The sequence below is a fragment of the Ostrinia furnacalis genome, unplaced genomic scaffold (assembly GCF_004193835.3).
Source record: "Ostrinia furnacalis isolate ACB-3 unplaced genomic scaffold, ASM419383v2 OfSCF7487, whole genome shotgun sequence".
NCBI lineage: Eukaryota > Metazoa > Arthropoda > Insecta > Lepidoptera > Crambidae > Ostrinia > Ostrinia furnacalis.
Window position 1 is genome coordinate 370988 of NW_021137726.1, and position 21566 is coordinate 392553.

Below are 21566 nucleotides of genomic sequence, written 5' to 3' on the forward strand. Positions count from 1 at the left end.
TCAGTGTACATTTCGGGTTTGGTAAGCGAGATGGCGAGAGGTTTTTGAGAGGAAAGAGTGATGTATGCGGGTGATTCGAAGCTGCCTTCGGAAAGAGGGATGTTGGTGAAAGGCGACGCTGAACGTTACAAAGTGTGAGCCTTTTGTCTAGATTAAGGGGCGGTGCTGTTATTGCGACTAAAGAAAAATATTTTTTAGTATCGTATTTGTAGAGTTACGATGATGTTAGATTATATTGAAGACAAAAGTGGTTTGGCGTAAAATATACACATTTGCTGTGTTTTTTTAACAAACCACTTTTATACAAGTATTTTTCTTATGGAAATAAACTAAGAAAGTTTATTTCAACATAAAATTTAAGTTTTGATTACAAAGACTGAAGGTTAGGTAGGTTGCTGAAAGAATTGCTAAGATTAGTACAAAATCTTACTTTCATGAACATGTCGTTTATTCGTAGCGAGGCCATAACGTTAAGTGCTATTGGAATTTTTACTCGATAAGCTTATGAAAACCGTGGGTACAAACGTGTAATATGCGAAATAAATAGGATTTAGAAGGATGCCATCTGGCGGAGTGTAAACGGAACATATTTTTCCATTCAAAACCGCGCGCGTATATGAAACTTACGAAAGCCTTCAGGCGAACAAAGGCGCCGCCTACGGTCGCGGCCACGCAACCGCCCCGCAGCCGTAGGGCGGGCGGCGCGCGCAACGGCCGCCATTTCTGTCTGCATTCGGGCACCGCGCGCTCCGCTCGCGCCATGCACCCGCTCCGCGCAATTACATAATCCAAAAACAATCCAAAACCCACAGTGCTTGTGCAGGAACCGCCAGTGGACTGTGTCTGTGAGTGTCAATGCGGAGAACCAACATCCACTTATAGGTAACGCATCCAACGCCGAACCTTTCGTTTCACATCACTATTCGTGAGTTAACATTTTATTTTTTCATAAAAACACACTTTTGCGGCCAGGATGGCCGTTTTTAAGTCATCAATCGATCGCGTTGTTGTGATATCGAGTTGTTTTCATTCGATGGGACGCGATGGTGTTATCGATTGAAGGCCGGCAGCGTTTTCTTGGGGGGAAGGCTGTGGCAGTTAAGTTTTTACTGCTACACGTGCTGTGTTAGAAACCTTAGTAAGGTTCGCAGACAAAGTTGAATGACATAAAATTGTACGTCGATCCGTAGACGCTGGAGTAATTAATGAACTAGACTGCTACTACTACGAACTAATAGAGTTTATCAATTGTTTGGGATTAATAGAGTTTAGCAATTGTTTGGGGAAGTTAACCTAAGGGTTACTTTAATACTTCATCGATGATTTATACTTTCACCTAAGTATCTATCAACTTTCTGTCATAAATCAAGTAGTAGTTACGATACATAGTAATAAATACCCCTACCTTTAAGTTCATTAGTAATGAAAATCCATCTACCACATAGTTTGTAGGTATAGGTAGTATAATGATATTAATTAACCATTATACATTCTTTTTAATTATTTTGAGAAGTATTTAAAGCCACAAATGGGTCATTAGCCTCGTTATTCGAACAATGTCACATTGAACTGATTGTAATTATGGCAAAATGAACATTATCGTGTTTCTTTTATACATCACTAGCTTTCCGCCCGCGGCTTCGCCCGCGTGGAATTTTGTCTGTCACAGAAAAACTTTATCGCGCGCGTCCCTGTTTCAAAAACCGGGATAAAAACTATCCTATGTTCTTTCCCGGGACTCAAACTATCTCTATGCCAAATTTCATCAAAATCGGTTGCGAGGTTTAAGCGGGAAAGCGTAACAGACAGACAGACAGACAGACAGACAGACAGACAGACAGACAGACAGACAGACAGACAGAGTTACTTTCGCATTTATAATATTAGTTGGGATGCACCTATCATTAGCATACCATTAAAATTATGTTTTAACGAAGGCTAACAAAGTTTTATTTCAAGTACTGCAGCATATAGGTAATTACTTATGTACTCGTATGTGCTTTTAAGTTGCTACTTTTACACAAACCGCAAAATAGTAGGTATCTTATAAAATTCCCTCCTCATGAATTTATAGAGACGAATGCCAAATTATGACAGATTCATTTTAATGAGAATTTCCATTAATTTTAAGTTAATGAATACTGAATCAAGAAATATTAACAACAGCAAACGGGTAGGCGGAAAAATCAGTCTTCTATTTTCCAAGAAATATTTACTTATTGAATTCAAAAAGTTACAAACAACGCAAAACAAACTAATTAAACTTCTTTTCCATTACGACTATTATACTTCCTCTGAAAAACTTTACAAAGATACAAAATTAATGTCCGTATCCCAGACCTACCTATATAATATATGTGTACTTGTACGAAAGATCCTCACTAAAGATATTCATTCAAAAATATCATTTACTAAAGTAGGACAATCAAGAAAAAATATAACTAGGCAAAACAACAATATTCTTTTGAAACCTTCCAGAACTAATTATGGTAAAAAAAGTATATTATATGAAGGAGCTCAGCAATATAATAAGCTACCCAAAAACATCAAAGAAATTCAGTCTTTTCCGTTTTTCAAAAAGATATTAAAGTTCCACATCCTCAAAGGTCCGCATAAAGGTCTTGATGGCAAGTGATCGCCTTCTACACCTGAGTCAAAAAGTGATACCTAATAAGGTCAATGTGTCTTGTTTTTTTTCACGTCTACCGACGAATGTCTTGTGTTTGGTGAACAATTAAATCCGTGCGCCCTTAGTTTAAGATCTACCTACATTTATTTTATAAATAATTGAAATACCTTGTTTCTCATTTTAAGTGAAATGTACAATTTCTTTTGAGAAATAAATTCTTAAACCTAAACCTAAAAATTAAATTAACGTCTGTTTTCCTATAATTGTAATAACTAATTTTCCGTTCCGAATAATACTTGAATACTGAATAAAATTTAAGTATCTAGAAGACGCTTTTTAAATAAATAGCACATAGCTGCTGTTTTTCATTAATTGAGTGAATAGCTATAGCATCAATTAATTACGATTTGTTTTGTGGTAATCCCAGCTTATCGCAAATTATGGATCCATAGCCGCTGCTATGTAAGCCGTTAATAAATTGGTGGTTTAATAATCGCAAATTATCATCGCGAGATGGGTTTTTAAACCGCTTTTCAATATTGAATTTACTTTTAAGCTGTGCTGATAAATCAATTCTTAATATCAGATTTTATTAATTACTTAATCCTAAATAATATTTATTAAGCTGTTTTGATAAATAAATGTGAAAATACTCTGGTATTAAGGTCAAATTAACCTTAGGGAACCTCCAGGACGCCCAGATGCGTTCTCGAACTGGAATCGAACCCGTGATGATCGATTATGCTTCAGTCCGCCTTGTTATAATTGGCTGTTGAATTACATGACATTTAATTAATGGCGCGCCCGGAGTGGCTTAGTTCAAACGATCATAGCAAATGTTATGATAGGGATAGAGACATGCAATTTTTGGTCTTACGAAGGTAATACGACAGAGAATAATACAAAGTAATAAAAACCACCGGTTATAGGGGCATTTTTTGGAGAAATTTATCAAATAACCAAAAAAACACGAATTTAAAAGCAGATTTTTTTCAAAAAGTATAATTTTTTATCATTTGTTGGCCTTTTTTGTGTATTTTAAGTATTTTTTTAGTATCGCCTGTTATTTACCATTATTACTGATTTTATTTTATCAGGATATACCGCTTAGTTTAAAAGTTATTACGTTTTCTTTACAATAAGCAATTGGAAGAAAAATATGTCTATAAAAAAATTAAAAAAATCTCAAAAAAAATTTGACCTCTTTTTTGTCGATAAAAATATGTCTAGTTTCATCTATTTTCATATGTACACTTTAACGTGACTCACACTGTATTATCACGATAACAATCTCGACATCTCATATTATGTCTACTCTTAGCAAAAGAGTATCTTGCCGCCATGGACTCCATACCACTGCTATATTCTTATTGCACCGGATAGGGGGCGATGCCTTTCATCCCCCAAGATTTACGGCCCCCTCCCCCTAACCCGCTCTCATTAACTTGTCTGATCACATACAACCCTGATTACATACGGCTTTACCATTATCTTGATTGGAAAATGCGTGAGAACACTCCGAAGTTATGTTGACATGATAATTCGTAATGGGTCGGTACTTGGAAGGTATGTGTCTGGTTGATTAATGATGGAATGAAGTAATGAGGTTTTTCAAAATAAATATTTGAATAGTTATAATAACTCATGGTCACAACAACATTATGACATTGGTACTGCACTAATTAATTGCTTGGTCGTTTTTGGGGTTCTACTGTTTAAGAAATTGATTTCGTTCGTTCGTTTGTTCGTTTCAGCCGAAAGACGTCCACTGCTGGGCAAAGCCGTCCCCCAACGATTTTCACAAAGACCGGTCCTGCGCCGCTCGCATCCAGGCACCTCCCGCGACCCTCACCAGATCGTTGGTCTACCTAGTGGGAGGCCTACCCACGCTAGGTCTTACTTTAGGTCGCTAGGTCTTACTTGGTTCTTGAGTGGCAACCACGAGCTTCCGGCTCCAGGAAAGAAAGAACTTTCCTGCCCAGTGCCACTTGATTTTAACGATTCTGCGGGCTATGTCATTATCAGTCACTCTGGTCCTCATAAGGATCTCCTCATTTCTAAATTTCATAATTTCTAAATTGATTTCATTTGGTAAAAAAGTTTTCATTTTACTCTGCATTCGAACATAACTCGCACTTGGCTGTTCTTTCGGTAGAAACTCACTGTCTGTGGCGACCCCTATACGATAGTAATGTAATACTAGTCCCCTAAAGTTCTCTGCCCACTATCAAATAGCTGCCTTCGATAGGGCCTTGATTGATCTATACGTTCCTACTTATAATAGTGCGTACAGTATTTAAATCACTTAAATCGTTTTCTCAGTTTTTACTAGTAGTCCAGTCATTTGGTACAAAATAATGGCTTTACCTGGAAAGTTTTCCGGGGGTAATGAAAATTGGTATTCCTATAGATTTCGATGTGCTCTTTACGAATTTCAACTTTGCGACCTCGTATGGTTGCCGCTCGCGCCGCCATATTGGAAAAACTGCTACCTTTCGGATTAATTTTATCACAAATTAGAGAAACTAAAACTAGAGAATATTTTTTGACTAAAGTGCTGTTACCCATGTAGACATAGGTCGTATAATATCCCACGAAGGTATTTTTTTACGTCTGCCACGTAGAGTTCCCAAGGTTTTCCATAGACTTTTTGACATTTTTCAATTGTATAAGCTTTAAGCTTTGCTGTATACAATCCACAAGCTTTTAAGCCTTTTGTAGCACGGAAATAAATAAAAAAGCTCGCAGCTTAAGTAATTTCGGGTGCGTGCTGCAATGTAGACTATCTTTACTTCCATCAACAGATTACTATCAAACTCTTTGTTGTGCTCGTTTCTTTACATTCCTGCTAGTTTAAATTACAGTACTTACTATGTTGGAAACGTGTACATACTTAAAACGATAAATGAAAAGAAATAAAGGAAAAAACGTCTAAACCAATGATAGTCTACGAGTACTTACTAATCGTCAAACCTTGATGATATGAAAAGGCGATGCTTTAAAAGATTGAACGAGATCACATGCTTAATTATATTTTACAGAGCCTGTGAATTTACGACTCATATAATAAACATTCATAAATATTATATCAAATACGGGTATTATCAGATTAGATTACACATTTATATTGGACTTAAATAGTAATTCTAAAAATCCTACGGTTATGTAGATAAATTCGCTGCTTTTGCTTTATCAGAAAGTGCTCTAGGCTCTTTGAATAATGTATGGTAAAGATAGGTTTGTTCCAGAATATTAGAACAATTTCACCCAGCACACATTCCAGACATTTCAAACTTTCAGGTATCCTGATTAAGGTTTTGCGAAACTCCCTAACTTTTGGGTTCTGGTGTGTCCTGAATTAGTGTTTATATTATGGCTTGTTTTCTATCTAAAATACGCCTCAGGACTAAATAGATATTGTTAAAACTATCTTCGAGGTAACCGAAGAAATGATTCAGATAATTTCAGATATCCATGGCGGCCTCCCATTAGGTATATTGAACCATCAAAATTATCCAACAAAACTTAACTTACATAAGTAAGTTAGTTGATAATTGAAAAACCCCGCCTGTTTTCATTTTATATACTCGTAGATAGTATTGTAAACCCTTTAAAAAGAGGTTGATAAAAGTAACCAAGTTTCTTGCGATGCTTTTTCTCAGCACCGGCTCGCATTATTGTATTAAAGGCAGGGTTTAAAAGTATACTGACTTTTAGAGAAACTGGGTACTTAATTTAGAGTGCATTGAGAACCCGATTGGCTTTCAAGACAGCTAGTTTTGAACTCTTTGTTTAACCTGTTTTGTTCGGCATCCAATAGACAACATTGTTCCGGCTGACTTTGCAGTGGCCGCTTTGGTAGCTCCCGTAAAACGGGATTCATTTTCGGATCGCGTCCAACGTTGCATTGGAATTGCGTAGCTAAACAAACGGTTGTAGGAGGTACTACGTGCACCGTTTAGGTGCTCAGTGCCCGGGTAACTGTTGTGACTATAATTTTTTGTCTCTGTATCAAATAAAATTAGCTCTATTATATGGCTCTATCAACAGATATAGCTTAACCTATTTTTTTAGGTTGAAACCGTAGAGCTACTCGATGATCGATCGATCGATCGATTATTTTTGGTACAGAAAAGATGAAGATGAAGGATTAAAGATATCATTTGTTATCAAGTTGAAGGATGTCATTTATTCATCATTTCTCACGTTTGGGATATGAGAAATATTTTTATCAATTTGTTTATTCACGCTTAGGTATGATTTTCGACATAGACGAAAGTATTCGTTTCCATGCCAACCTCGTAAACAAAGTTTAAAAAAAGTACCTACCGTTGAGTAATAAAAAGTTAATACGGTTTAAGGGCATGTAGCACTTAATTATTTTAATCACCAAGTTTAATTCAAAACAATCGTGTGTTCTATGAAAATAGGTCGCGTACCAAACAATAAAAAACACTTCAAAGTCTAGTAATAAATGTAGGTAGTCGCAGGCTTTGCATGAAGAATGAACTAACTTTGCCCGCTTCCGTTCATTCAATTGAACGGCAATTTATTAACTTAACACGTTCGGTGCACGAATGTAATTTGCTTTAATATTACATTTTATTTAATGCGGTATCTGGTATTCAATTATTTAAGCCTTTGGTATATGATCGCAGTTAGGTAGGTACAGTGTGAGGAATAGCATCATGTAGGTACTAAACCAATATTCATCATCATCAACAGCCCTTTACAGTCCACTGCTGGACTATGAGCCTCCTCCACTATAGCGGAGGGTTTTGGCATAATCCCCACGCTTGGCAGGCGGGTTGGAGATCGCAGTTTAAAAGATTAATATTTTTCAGAGAGCGCTGCTGCCCAACCAATATTCTCATATTATATTTGATAGCCATGCCGCGCTAATCTTTGTGACGCTCATGCATACCAAAATGTACAACAGCCAGCAAAATTACTGTTTTTGAGAATAACTTAATTATTTTAGGTATTCGTAGTTTAGTGTATGGTCAGAATAATAATCCCAGCGAACTAATTGTCTGTAAGAAAGGTCCAGATTATTTTACTTTTGTTTCTTTCTAGGAGGTCTATTCGTCTATTCTGTGAAAAAGTTTCAATACGAAACGGTTTCTATTTGTTAAATGTATTTATTTTATTTATTTATTTAATAAAGGAAAGGATTTTTTAAATTAAAAGCAATAAAATCACATCGAAAATCTCACCTCGTCAGCTCAACCACGACCACTCTGACAAAGAGAATCTGACTAAGAAAAAGAATAAATTGTCAAAGGAATATGCGGAATTCAAAGGTCTCTAATCTAAGCTGTTGCTAGTTCAGTAAGCATAAAACATATTATAAGCTTAAGCACATGTCATGTGAAAGAAACGGATAGCACCGAATAATATCGAGTATTTTTCCGAATAGGGCCTTATCTTCAAAGGTTGGTTCGGTCAAGTCTAGCCGAAGCTTACCGCCCGAAGTTAATTGGTCACGCAGCAACCTTCACAGTCCTAACGTGGAGTGACACGACTTACATAAGGACTGTGATGGAACTAAATCCAATTTACACTATTTAAGTTGAACTGTAATTAAGTTAAAATCATGATTTGCAGACACACGTGGGCTGTAGAATAATCTGAGTTTCAGGAATATTCTGACATCTTCTACTATCACCCCCTTATTAATAAAAAATTACCCTAGTTGAACAGTTTTAAAGTGACAAAATATCACTTTCAAACAGTGTTTAATTAGGCTGTGACTTTTTAATAATAAGAGGGTAAGGCTTTGGTCATACTTTTTCAATAATTAAGTTGTAATTAAAGTAGTACCTAACATTCTTGGATTACATAATTAAATCTGTGGGGTAACTTCAATAAAGCGGTTTAACTATACCTCCAGGTGAAGAAAAGTTTAAACCTATTGCCCAGAGTCGCTGGCTGTCGCGATCTTTAACGAAGGTGTGGTGTCCATCAGTGGCCTTGTAGATACTAGTTGGTAAACTTGTGTACTTAATTAAAACACATTATCTACATTTTAAATATGTAATTAATTGTCATTAGCGCTGGAAGAATGATTTAGAACATGTTTTTTCGTAAATACCTAAAGCAGTTTCTTAAAATCTTCGAATTACGTATTTGTAAATGTTGTTTTAATAAGTAACAAGGTTTCTTAGGTACTTCCAACTTATAAATATAATTTACGACCTAAGTGCCCAAGGGTTTTGACTTAAGGTTACAGAGTATAGGTATAATAATATTTTCATTTCAAAAGAAAATATATGATAGTGGTATTCACAAAATTACGTAGGTATAGTGTCTGAATAATTAAAGATTTGGCATTTGTCTGTATTATTACTTACCTATTAATATTATTCATAACTTAAGCATTTACTCATTATTTATTTATTATTACAAAGCCACAGATAACAAACTATAATATCCTTAACTTACTTTTGTATGGCACTAAAATTCCAAAGCAAGGAAAGCTTGAACTATGGGTTATAAACACCTTCCTAAAATACAAATACGTTCATTAATGTATATGTTACAGGAAATGTATGAAATCTAGGAATTGTATACTTTTCCTAGGAAATGTATACAATTCCGAAGCTATTTAGGAAATGTATAAAATATTGCTTCAGAGATTTTTTAATACGCACATATCCTAGGAAATGTATACTTTTCCTAGGAATTTTATAGAATTCCAATATTGTATTAGGAAATGTATAAAACTAAGTGGCACAAGCACGGTCGCGTGGTCGGGTGCCCCTCGGTATGCCTAAAATTTCATTTAGCCAAGCCACATTGGCCGATAGGTACTTTTAACTCACAATTATTATTGTTTAGCCTGACAGTTGTTTTCGCACTATTATACTTTGGCCGAAAAAAATATTTGCGTAAAATTTATTAGCATACCTTTCTTTCGGCATCACGCATATTACGCTGAAGTATTGGAAATCCCTAATTTTAACATCTCCTTTATTAAACTATTATTGGCATGAAGGTTTTAGTACTCCTGTAGCTGGATAACAATGTCTCGGTTAGGTTAGGTTAGACTCGCGACCTTTTCGCGAAACTTAAAAGTTTCGGAGAAAAAAAAGTGGCGTAATAATTAAATGATTTTGTGTAAAAAATTTTAGGCTTAAAATTTGTGTGCCATAGACAACTAGGCGTACAAAAAATTTGGCGATTACGCGGGGTCTCTATCGATCCCGCGTAATCGGATGATGCAATATCCTCCCCTCGCACCGCATGTCCACGCGTATTTATTGAAATCTTAACATTTCCGATTGCTGTTTAGGAAATGTATAATTTTCCTAGGAAATGTGTCTCATATAATTTACATCACACATTTCCGGGTGATTTTAGGACTTATACACAATTCCTAGGAATTTTATACAATGACGGATTTCATACATTTCCTGTAACATATACATACAAAACACACAGACCAATACAAACAGCATACAAATATCTGTAATGTGCAGTGTATAGCTACCTAGAACTCTGTTAGCAGTCCGGTGCGTCGACCACGGGTCAGGCGGCATGTGACATTATAATTAACACTCTGGATTTACGTCGCATAGATTAGTAGATTATCAACTGACTGCCACTGTATCATGTGCAAGTTATGCTGCTAATGGAACTGTATTACATAATAGGCAATGGACAAGTTTCCAATATTTTTCTTTTAATAAAACTTGAAAATATAAGTAAAATTAATTATAATTGTGCAAGAATCATGAAAATATCTCTACAAACACAAAAGTTACAGGGCCCTAAAGTTGCGCATAACAAATATTCGCGCCATTTTCATCGGTGTAGTCACGACGTCATTCGGAGTACAAACAGTAGGTAAATCACCCCTGGTCCAATGCTGTTGACAGATGCAATTTTTTTTTTAAATCTAGTAGTTTTTAATTTCTTGAGGGATTTCAAAAATAACTTCACTGGCTTTTTAGTTTTGGTCTATAATTTAATCCCATTCAGTGAAATCTAATGTTTTCAACATCACGAAACTTCTCCATTGTAGTAATCTGCTTTTATTGAAATATCACTGAAGCAAATTATAATCAGGACCTTCATCTATCTTAATAGTGACGAAAATTAAGAAATAATCGTATTTAAAAGTTTGGAATTTGGGCTTTAGAAATACAATTTTAATTTAATAATTCAAAGTTAGTGGATGCGAAATTAACAGTTAATTGGGACAGTTGTGTGTTGTCCCTTTTCAGTCACAAAGTGAGTAAGGGATGAAGGACACAGGGGTTTAGTTAGGGATACTACGAAAAAGGAAAGTATACCTTTACAGGGATGGGAAGTACAATGTAGGTATCCAGTTTATAACGGTTATGTAAGGGTCTCATTACATAGGTACGACGTCGCGGGCAAATGAGTACGTTACTTCGTGTTACATCATTATAAGGCTTCCGACTAAAGAAAACTGCAAGACGTGAAATACGGTGGAAAGTTTACACTGCGAGTTTAAAGGCAGACGAAATATGAGTCTTTTGGCTCAGGGTTCTTTGGACGGGTATTGTAAGTCTTCTATAGTGGTTTCTAACGACAATACCCGCTTTGACGATCAAACTAATCGTTTATCGACCAAAGTTTAATTAACATACAAGTACTTACCTACTTCAGAACTCAAGTCTTAATTTTAATATTTGTAATAATTAAGTCCGCCACTGTACATTACTTTCATGTGCAAATGTTTAAATAAATAAACAAATGAATTATTTTAAACTTTTTATCTTTAATTTCTAGAAATAAAACCCATTTAGATGTGATCGGTGTTCACAAGAACATCACTACGCCGCGTGCCCCGCCGCCCGCGCCCGCGGGGCCCCCGCGCGCGCCTGTCACATCTCTTTTGTTTTTACATCGTTCACATCAGAGCAACTACGCAATTTTAATGTATTTCCTTGTAACAAGATATTCTTGGTAGTAAACCGTTTGAAACACGAAACAGTGTCTCCTTCATCGAATAGATACCCATAAGAATCCCGAACAATTTTTGGCGANCGGATCTCCTCATTTCTAAATTTCATAATTTCTAAATTGATTTCATTTGGTAAAAAAGTTTTCATTTTACTCTGCATTCGAACATAACTCGCACTTGGTCGTTTTTTCGGTAGAAAAATTCAGTGTCTGCGGCGACCCCTATACGATAGTAATGTAATACTAATCCCCTAAAGTTTTCTGTTCACTATCAAATAGCTGCCTCCGATAGGGCCTTGATTGATCTATACGTTCATACTTATAGTATTGCGTAGTCGTGGCGTAGTCTTCTCAGTTTTTACTAAGTAGTCCAGTCATTTGGTACAAAATAATGGCTTTACCTGGAAAGTTTTCCGGGAGTAATGAAAGTTGGTATTTCTATAGATTTCGATGTGCTCTTTACGAATTCCAACTTTGCGACCTCGTATGGTTGTCGTTCGTGCCGCCATATTGGAAAAATGCTGCCTAGTAGCAGTTTTTCTTAAATGTTTCCTTTCGGATTAATTTTATGACAAAACATGCTTAGAAAAACTAAAATTATAGAATTGTTTTGACTAAAGTGCTGTTACCCATGTAGACATAGGTCCTACAATCCTACGAAGGTTTTTTTTATCTAGGGCAAACAGCTGCCACGTAGAGTTCCCAAGTTTTTCCATAGATTTTTTGTCATTTTTCAATTGTATAAGCTTTAAGCTTTGCTGTATAAAATCCACAAGCTTTTAAGCCTTTTGCAGCACGGAAATAAAAAAAAGCTCGCAGCTTAAGTAATTTCGGGTGCGTGCTGCAATGTAGACACTATCTTTACTTCCATCAACAGATTACAATCAAACTCTTTGTTGTGTTCGTTTCTTTACATTCCTGCTAGTTTAAATTACAGTACTTACTATGTTGGAAACGTGTACACTGTACATACTTATGACGATAAATCAAAAGATATAAATGAAAGAACGTCTAAACCAATGATAGTCTACGAGTACTTACTAATCGTCAAACCTTGATGATATGAAAAGGCGATGCTTTAAAAAAGATTGAACGAGATCACATGCTTAATTATATTTTAGAGTGCCAGTGAATTTACGACTCATATAATAAACATTCATAAATATTATATCAAATACGGGTATTATCAGATTAGATTACACATTTATATTGGACTTAAATAGTAATTCTAAAAATCCTACGGTTATGTAGATAAATTCGCTGCTTTTGCTTTATCAGAAAGTGCTCTAGGCTCTTTGAATAATGTATGGTAAAGATAGGTTTGTTCCAGAATATCAGAACAATTTCACCCAGCACACATTCCAGATATTTCAAACTTTCAGGTATCCTGATTAAGGTTTTGCGAAACTCTCAAACTTTTGGGTTCTGATTTGTCCTGAATTAGAGTGTTTATATTATGGTCTGTTTTCCATCTAAAATGCGCCTCAGGACTTGTTTTATGTGTTAAAACTATCTTCGAGGTAGTTTACCGAAGAAAATATTCAGCAAATTTCAGATATCGGTGGCCACCCATTATATTGAATCATGAAAATTATCTAACAAAACTTAACTTACATATAAGTAAGTTGCTAATTCAAAAAAACCCGCCTGATTTCATTTCATATACTCGTAGGTAGTATTGTAAACCCTTGAAAAAGAGGTTGATAAAAGTGACCAAGTTTCTTGCGATGCTTTTTCTCAGCTCTCTTTCTGGCTCGCATTATTGTATTAAAGGCAGGGTTTAAAAGTATACTGACTTTTAGAGAAACTGGGTACTTAATTTAGAGTGCATTGAGATCCCGATTAGCTTTCAAGACAGCTAGTTTTGAACTCTTTGTTTAACCTGTTTTGTTCGGCATCCAATAGACAACATTGTTCCGGCTGACTTTGCAGTCGCCGCCTTGGTAGCTCTTGTAAAACGGGATTCATTTTCGGAGCGCGTCCAACGTTGCATTGGAATTGCGTAGCTAAACAAACGGTTAGGTAGGAGGTACTACGTGCACCGTTTAGATGCTCAGTGCCCGGGTAACTGTTGAGACTATAATTTTTTATTTCTATAATATTAATCAAATGAAATTAGCTCTATTATATGGCTTTATCAACAGATATAGCCTAGGTTGAAACCGTACAGCTACTTGAAGATTTTTGGTACAGAAAAGATGAAGATGGTTTCACTCCTTTAAAAGGTACATAATTCAATATAATTTATTCATCATTGCTCATGATTGCGATATGACAAATATTTTTATCAATATTTTTAAGCACGCTTAGTTATGAATTTCGACATAGACAAAAGTATTAGTTTCATATGCCAACCTCGTAAACGAAGTGCCTACCTACCGTTGATTTTAAAAAGTTAATACGGTTATGGGCATGTAGCACTTAATTATTTTAATCAAAGGAAAATGTAAACCAAGTTTAATTCAAAACAATCGTGTGCTCTGTGAAAATAGGTCGCGTACCAAACAATAAAAAATACTTCAAAGTCTAGTAATAAATGTAGGTAGTCGCAGGCTTTGCATGAAGAATGAACTAACTTTGCCCGCTTCCGTTCATTCAATTGAACGGCAATTTATTAACTTAACACCTTCGGTGCACGAATGTAATTTGCTTTAATATTACATGTTATTTAATGCGGTATCTGGTAGTAAATTATTTAAGCCTTTGGTATATGACCGCATTTAGGTACAGTGTGAGGAATAGCGTCATGTAGGTACTAAACCAATATTCATCATCATCATCATCATCAACAGCCCTTTACAGTCCACTGCTGGACTATGAGCCTCCTCCACTATAGCGGAGGGTTTTGGCATAATCCCCACGCTTGGCAGGCGGGTTGGAGATCGCAGTTTAAAAGATTGATGTTTTTCAGAGAGCGCTGCTGCCCAACCAATATTCTCGTATTATCTCGCTCATGCATACCAAAATGTACAACAGCCAGCAAAATTACTGTTTTTGAGAATAACTTAATTATTTTAGGTATTCGTAGTTTAGTGTATGGTCAGAATAATAATCCCAGCGAACTAATTGTCTGTAAGAAAGGTCTAGATTATTTTACTTTAGTTTCTTTCTAGGAGGTCTATTCGTATATTCTGTGAAAAAGTTTCAATACGAAACGGTTTCTATTTGTTCAATGTATTTATTTTATTTATTTATTTAATAAAGGAAAGGATTTTTTTAAATAAAAGCAATAAAATCACATCGAAAATCTCACCGTGTACCTCGTCAGCTCAACCACGACCACTCTGACAAGAGAAAAAGAATAAATTGTCAAAGGAATATGCGGAATTCAAAGGTCTCTAATCTAAGCTGTTGCTAGTTCAGTAAGCATAAAACATATTATAAGCTTAAGCACATGTCATGTGAAAGAAACGGATAGCACCGAATAATATCGAGTATTTTTCCGAATACAGGGCCTTACATCTTCAAAGGTTGGTTCGGTCAAGTCTAGCCGAAGCTTACCGCCCGAAGTTAATTGGTCACGCAGCAACCTTCACAGTCCTAACGTGGAGTGACACGACTTACATAAGGACTGTGATGGAACTAAATCCAATTTACACTATTTAAGTTGAACTCTAATTAGAGTAACTCTAACTCTAATTTAACTTAATTAAGTTAAAAACATAATTTGCAGACACACGTGGGTTCTAGAATGATCTGAGTTTTAGATATGTTCTGATCTTATCTTCTATTGACCGTTGGCATACTTTGTCAATAATTAAGTTGTAATTAAAGTAGTAACAGTGGGATTATATCATTAAATCATTACTGTAATTAAGTATTAAAAATGTTATAATTTGAAGACACATGTGGGTTCTATGTAGAATGATCTGATTTTCAACAATATTCTGACATCTTCTATTACCAGGCTTTGGGCATACTTTTTTAATAATTAAAGTAGAAAGTCTTGGATTACATAATTAAATCTGTGGGGTAACTTCAATAAAGCAGTTTAATTATACCTCCAGGTAAAGAAAAGTCCAAACTTATTGCCCAGAGTCGCTGGCTGTCGCGATCTTTAACGAAGGTCTAGTACCCATCAGTAGCCTTGAACTAAAACACATTATCTACATTAAAATTAAATCATTTTCTAGCACTCGAAAAACAGATTTTTAAAAATACAAATACTTTAGGTAACACCGACAACAGGTTCTTAAAATCTTCGAATTACGTATTTGTAAATGTTGTTTTAATAAGTAACAAGGTTTCTTAGGCACTTCCAACTTATAAATATAAAATGGTAATCTAATATTTACGACCTAAGTGCCCAAGGGTTTTGACTTAAGGTTACAGAGTATAGGTATAATAATATTTTCATTTCAAAAGAAAATATATGATAATGGGATTCACAAAATTACGTAGGTATAGTGTCTGAATAATTAAAGATTTGGCATTTGTCTGTATTATTACTATTAATATTATTCATAACTTAGGCATTAAGCAACTCATTATTTCAGTATTTATTAATAAGACACAGCCTCATATAATAATAACAAACTATAAATATTGTTTTACATAATGTTAATTAACAAACGGTTATGTAAATTATTAAACTCTACTCCTTTTGTACGGCACCCATTGATTATAAACACCTTCCTATAATAGAAATACATTCATTAATTTATACACCCTGACCAATACAAACAGCATTCAAATATCTGTTATGTGCAGTGTGCAGTGTGTGTGCGTCGACCACTGGGTCAGGCATGTAACATTATAATTAACACACACTGGATTTACGTTGCATAGATTAGTAGATTATCAACTGCTACTACCACTGTATCATGTGCAAGTTATGCTGCTAATGGAACTGTATTACGTAATAGGCAATGGACAAGTTTCCAATTTTTTTCTTCGAATAAAACTTGAAAATATAAGTAAAACTAATAATAATTGTGAAAGAATCATGAAAATATCTCTACAAATACAAAAGTTACAGGGCCCTAAAGTTGCGCATAACAAATATTCGCGCCATTTTCATCGGTGTAGTCACGACGTCATTCGGAGTAGGTACAAACAGTAAATCACCCCTGTGGGTTTAGACAAAGTGCACATTTTAATCGCAAACCAGTCGAAAAGTGATGGTGCATTTTGTCTAGACCCACTGGTCCAATGCTGTTGACAGATGCATTTTTTTTTAATCTAGAAGTTTTTAATTTCTTGCGGGATTTCAAAAATAACTTCACCGGATTTTTAGTTTTGGTCTATATTTTAATCCCATTCAGTGAAATCTAATGTTTTCAACATCACGAAACTTCTCCATTGTAGTAGGTAATCTGCTTTTATTGAAATGTCAATAAAGCAAATTATAATCAGGACCTTAATCTATCTTAATAGTGGCGAAAATTAAGAAATAATCGAATTTAAAAGTTTGGAATTTAGGCTTTAGAAATACAATTTTAATTTAATAATTCAAAGTTAGTGGATGCGAAATTAACAGTTAATTGGGACAGTTGTGTGTTGTCCCTTTTCAGTCACAAAGTGAGTAAGGGATGAAGGACACAGGGGTTTAGTTAGGGATAGTACGAAAAAGGAAAGTATACATTTACAGGGATGGGAAGTACAATGTAGGTATCCAGTTTATAACGGTTATGTAAGGGTCTCATTACATAGGTACGACGTCGCGGGCGAATGAGTACGTTACTTCGTGTTACATCATTATAAGGCTTCTGACTAAAGAAAACTGCAAGACGTGAAATACGGCGGAAAGTAATTACACTGCGAGTTTAAAGGCAGACGAAATATGAGTCTTTTGGCTCAGGGTTCTTTGGACGGGTATTGTAAGTCTTCTATAGTGGTTTCTAACGACAATACCCGCTTTGACGATCAAACTAATCGTTTATCGACCATAGTTTAATTAACATACAAGTACCTACTACTACCTACCTACTTCAGAACTCAAGTCTTAACTTTAATATTTGTAATTATTACGTATTCAGTCCGCCACTGTACATTACTTTCATGTGCAAATTTTTAAATAAATAAACAAATTAATTTTAAACTTTTTATCTTTAATTTCTAGAAATAAAACCCATTTAGATGTGATCGGTATTTTGATAAATCGATGTTTCAATCATGGTTATTTTAGAATATTTTCTATTTCTGTATGTGAGATATACTTAGGTAGGTACACTTCTCGTAACTTTGTGTACCTGCTTGTTAAAAGATCGTCTAAATAATATTATACTGTACGTTTCACACATTACCTAACAGTCTACGAGTACAATCCAATTAGGTAGATTCATCTCGAAACGAAGTGAAGTTTATCTGCTAGTCGAGTCTTTTGTTTTATTTATTTATTTTATTTTATTCGTATAACCAACAGCAATACAATACAAATAAATGGGACCTTAAATTATGTATTTGATATTTATATCCGTCCATTCAGTATTCCCACCACAAACAATCGTCGAATCCACCAAAGTTGATCTATCTAATTAGTTCCCAAAACGTTTCCAATGGCACGCGACCGCGATCGGGCACATTCCGCGCTCGCGTCGGGGCGGAATGCAATTCGAATAATTCGATTGTCCCGCCCGCCCACGCTGTCCAAAGGGCTACTTGCGGAAACAAAGTAATATTAATTGGCCGTTTGTAAGACGACTATGATAATTCTAGTTGAATAACGGTTTTAATACGAATTTGGTGGCATTGGTGGGTTTTTAAGTTTAAGGTACTTGGGAAAACGTCACTTCTTATCCACGTTATAAGGTGAAAAATAATAATAATTAAAAGTCCTTTTCGATCTTCCACTGCTTAGCACAGAATAGAAAGAAAAAAAGAAAGAAAGTGATTTTTATCATTAGAAAATATGGAAACTTCAGCTGATTGAAATGCGAAAATTTTAGTTATTTTAATAAAAAGATTGTATTCCAAATTATAGCCAGCGATTGTCATAGGTAATTCTAGAAATTCCAGGATGGAACCGCACATTCCACGCTCAGCGTCCGAGGGGAATGCAATCCGGGATTGTTTCGGAGCCGCGTCGCCGCACCTTCAAAAAGGGTTGCGCCTGAAACAGGTTTTTCAAATGGGCCACCTTTTGGAATTTGCAACCATTTGTTCACTGGAATTTGGAATGAAACTTAATATTTTAAAATGTTTTCTTTTGTTTTTTGCAATGCGTTTTTCGTTATAACAAACACATTATTTAGTAGGTATCAGAAGTTATTCCAATATTTGTAACTAACAAGTCCGAGTCCATTTACCTAATGCTCTAGGTATTAGAGCTAATTGTCCTACTGAACTAACTCTATATTTCATGATTCAACTGGAACTGCTGACCTGCTTTATGAATATATTAAAGTAAAGCAGTTTGGTGCATTTGTACACACAGCAAGTATGACAATACGTATAATAGAAAGTTAGTGAAATGAATGTTTGTTCCGGCGTTTCTTCTCAGCACTTGCCGTATGTTTGTCTCGAAGCGCTGGTAGGGCCCAAAAGATAAGGAGACATGTAAAGTGCCCCATAAGGGCTACCTTTTCTTTTTTTTATTATTTACATTTTGACGTTCATAAGTGCCACTTGTGGTCTAAACTGAATAAATATTTCTTTTTTAACACAATTTTAAGAGATGGATAATTAGTCACCTACTTACGAGTACAAATATCCACAAACGAATTAATTAGTTATAATTAGTTGACAACCCTATTTTACACGTCATATTCCACATCTTGTTCTCTGGGACTGCAACTATTCTATTCTATTATTCAATTCAGCTTAAGTTGTTTGAGTTTATGCAATAATGCTAATGTATATTATCTACATAATATTATTTCAAGAGGATCTGTCTTGTAATCTGAAGCGAAACTTTGTCATTTCAAATCTTTATGATATTTTTCATTATATTTAACACTAATTAGCTGTGCCCCGCGATGTTACCCATGGTAAAACCTATCCTATGTGTTAATTCAAGGTATCAGCTAACTCCGTACCAAATTTTATTAAAATCGCGCAGCCGTTTAGACGTCAAGTAACAAACATACACATTCACAAAACTGAATTTGTTCATTTCGTTATAGTATTCTCATATTGTAGGTACATTTAATTTAATACGATGAGCTTGATCAGGATTTAGTGGGAAGGACTATGCTGTTAGAACATCATTCTCTGCACGTAGCCAAGAAAAATAATAACAACAAGGAATATTATTCGCGATCGGAATTTCAAAGTTTATCCGAGAGAATCGACGGAGGCCTTAATCAATATGCCGCCGATTCGATTTCACATTTAATCGATGCGTAATTAAATCGAGAACGAGCCGTCAGATACACGGCAACTTTTTGTTCTGGATTTATTTTTCGGTAGCTTAAGCCCCGAATAAATCTTTGTGGTTTTTAAATTATATTATTCTATGCTCTGGCAAGATTTGCTGTGGAATACTTAAGTATTTTTTTTATTAAATAACTACCACATGCCATACACCGCGCTTCCATAATAATATTACGAGTAGCACCTGGAAATATTAGTCTTGTGAAACTTCTATTAAAGCTCTCGCGACACAAGCATAGCTTTGTACAGCAGCCGTCATAACAACCATGTTTGTGAACGTCTGGCACATAAATGGTTTTGTATAACTTTTTTATTATTTACTACCAAAGCTCATACTTTTACAATGAATGCCTTCAATAACAGATATTAATAGCTCGGTCCACGACATGAAATAAGTGTTGATTAACCTGCCTAATCATTCGTACAGCCTTTATATTTCACCTCGTCGTGATAATCCCGGTTTTCTGGACGCCACGTCCCGGGATAATGGACTCGATTTGGCTCGTGATAAGCTCCTGGACAATTAAGGTGCCAGTCAGTCAACCTGATGTCCTGGCGTATTTGTCTGTGGCGTACTGATATTATACGAATACAAGAATTTATGGATATATTAGCGGCCGCCCGCGACTTCGTACGCGTGGACTCCGTTTTACACCCTTAGGGGTGAAGTTTCGAGTTTTTTAGGGTTTTCCCGAAAATTATTCAAACTTTTCTCGCCGTAAAAACACATCCTAAGCCCACAAGATGTAAAACATATCGCCCCCCAAAATATACTGCACTTCAATATAATAATAATGGATGCAAGACTCGGAGGCGAACTGTAAGGAAAACAGCGGCGATCACAATAGATCGGTAACGGTCGCAGTGATACTAGGACTTTATTGAACTAGAATAGCCGCTCAACACAAATTAAAAAAAACAATCCTTCGATTTCAATGAAAATTACAAAAAAAAAAGAATTGATAAAATTGGTTCAGGCGTTGTTGATTTATGCGTTTACCAACACATTTTGCGATTCATTTTTATATTATAGATTAGTCCAGTGATTAGAAATTCTGGTGTCATGAAGTGGAGGTCGCAGGTTCCGTTTCCATATGGGAAAACAAGTGGAATAAGGTGTTAATACTGTTCGTTTACGAATTTCCTAATTTCTAATTCGATCTCGTAAAGAAACACCGAGCATAGCCCTTTCCATAAGCATGTTGTGTTGTGCAACTTTGAGGTTCTTTATGAGGCCTATAGTGAGAGGCCACGTTTTGAAGCTATGTAATCACTGGCAACTAATGGACGAAAAAATGCACAATGTCACACATTCAGACAAAGGGATTATTTGGTACATTTCTGTTGCAAAATCACCTCTATCACAATTAAATAAGATTCCACAGTGCGCACTAGTACCTTCATGTACCGTCGTCATAATATAAACACAATAAAGAGTCCCTTATTCGCAGTACAGTTATCTTAGTCGTTCGGTTGAAATATGAAGCACTAGCATCTCTACCTCTACTATTTAAGTTAGATCGAGATTTAGGCGATTCTATCTGTTATGGTATATTATAACAAGTGTCATAACGGCGGTAGCACGGCACGTAGATCACAGGTGTACGGAATGGGCCGAAGGTACAGCCGGTGAACAAGAGCCAGCTCACTTCATACGAGAAACAGGATAGTTACGTTAGCTAGATAATGA

At 35.4% G+C, this 21566-nt stretch overlaps 1 protein-coding gene across 1 annotated transcript in view; it reads left to right on the forward strand.

Moving 5' to 3' along the window:
* The first annotated feature begins 746 nt into the window (after positions 1–746).
* The window catches only part of LOC114364917 (neurexin-2-like), a 144164-nt gene continuing 123344 nt past the window's right edge, over positions 747–21566 (forward strand). The window contains exon 1 of the mRNA XM_028321275.1: positions 747–925. The gene's annotated coding sequence lies outside the window, so the exon portion shown is untranslated. The remainder of the gene's footprint in view (positions 926–21566) is intronic.